This window comes from Crocuta crocuta, unplaced genomic scaffold (genome assembly GCF_008692635.1).
Source record: "Crocuta crocuta isolate KB4526 unplaced genomic scaffold, BGI_CrCroc_1.0 scaffold944, whole genome shotgun sequence".
NCBI lineage: Eukaryota > Metazoa > Chordata > Mammalia > Carnivora > Hyaenidae > Crocuta > Crocuta crocuta.
This window is the reverse complement of record NW_027528243.1, coordinates 585847-587740: the sequence shown is the minus strand read 5'-3', so window position 1 is coordinate 587740 and position 1894 is coordinate 585847.

Sequence of the window (1894 nt, the reverse complement as noted above, 5' to 3'; positions counted from 1 at the left end):
GAATCCAGGTGAGGAAATATCTATTTATATGGAAGTCCAGAAAGAAAGAAAAACAAGAGAGGGAAAGAAGTAATTTTAAAAAAGAAGAAAATTGGGAAACACTGAGAGCCTTCCCCCAGTCAGGAATATGACAGGGATGTCCACTCTCACCACTCTTATTCAACATAGTGTTGGAAGTCCTAACCTCAGCAATCAGACAACGCAAAGAAATAAAAGGCATCCAAATCAACAAGGAGGAAGTCAAACTTTCACTCTTTGCAGGCAACATGACACTGTATATGGAAAACCCAAAAGATTCCACCAAAAAACCGCTAGAACTGATTCATGAATTCAGCAAAGTCGCAGGAGATAAAATCAATGCACAGAAGTCGGTGGCATTTCTATACACCAATAATGAAGGAGCAGAAAGAGAAATCAAGTAATCAGTCCCATTTATAATTGCGCGAAAACCCATAAAATACCTAGGAACAAACCTAACCAAAGAAGTGAAAAATCTATACACTGAAAACTATAGAAACCTCATGAAAGAAATTGAAGAAGACATAAAAAAAGGAATATGTTCCATGCTCATGGATTGGAAGAACAAGTATTGTTAAAAAATGTCAATACTACCCAAAGCAATCTACATATTCGAAGCAATCCCTGTCAAAATAACACGAGCATTCTTCATAGAGCTAGAACAAACAATCCTAAAATTTGTATAGAACCACAAAAGACCCCAAATAGCCAAAGCAATCCTGAAAAAGAAAACCAAAGCTGGATGCATCACAATTCCAGACTTTAAGATGTATTGCAAAGCTGTAATCATCAAGACAGTATGGTACTGGCACAAAAACAGATACACAGATCAGTAGAACAGAATGGAGAACCCATGAATAGACCCACAGACGTATGGCCAACTCATCTTTGTCAAAGCAGGAAAGACCATACAATAGAATAAAGACAGTTTCTTCAGCAAATGGTGTTGGGAAAACTGGACAGCGACATGCAGAAGAATGAACCTGGGCCACTTTCTTACACACAACAGTAAAATCAAAATGGATGAAAGACCTAAATGTAAGACAGAAAACCATCCAGATCCTAGAGGAGAAAACAGGCAACAACCTCTTTCATCTCAGCTGCGGCAACTTCTTACTCAACATTCCTCTGGAGACAAGAGGAACAAAAGCAAAAGTGAACTATTGGGACGTCATCAAGATAAAAAGCTTCTGCACAGCAAAGGAAACAATCAGCAAAACTAAAAGGCAACTGAGAGAACGGGAGAAAATACTTGCAAATGACATATCAGATAGAGGGTTAGTATCCAAAATCTATAAAGAACTTATCAAACTCATCACCCAAAAAGCAAATAATCCAGTAAAGAAATGGGGAAAAGACATGAATAGACGCTTTTCCAAAGAAGACATCCAGATGGCTAACAGACATAAAAAAATGCTCACCATCGCTCATCATCAGGGAAATACAAGTCAAACCCACAACGGGATACCACCTCACCCCTGTCAGAGCGGCTGACACGAACAAGTCAGGCCACAACAGATGTCGGCGAGGATGCAGAGAAAGAGGATCTTTGGCACTGCTGGGGGGAATGCAACCTGGTGCGGCCACTCTGGGAAACAGCGTGGAGGCTCCTCAAAAAATTAAAACTAGAGCTGCCGTACGACCCAGCAATTGCACTACTAGGTATTTATCCAGAAGATACAGGTGTGCTGTTTTGAAGGGGCACATGCACCCCAGTGGTTATGGCAGCACTACCGACAATAGCCAAAGCATGGAAAGAGCCCAAATGTCCATGGACAGATGAATGGATAAAGAAGATGTGGTATAGGGGCGCCTGGGTGGCTCAGTCGGTTAGCTATCCGACTTCGGCTCAGGTCATGATCTCACGGTTCGTGGG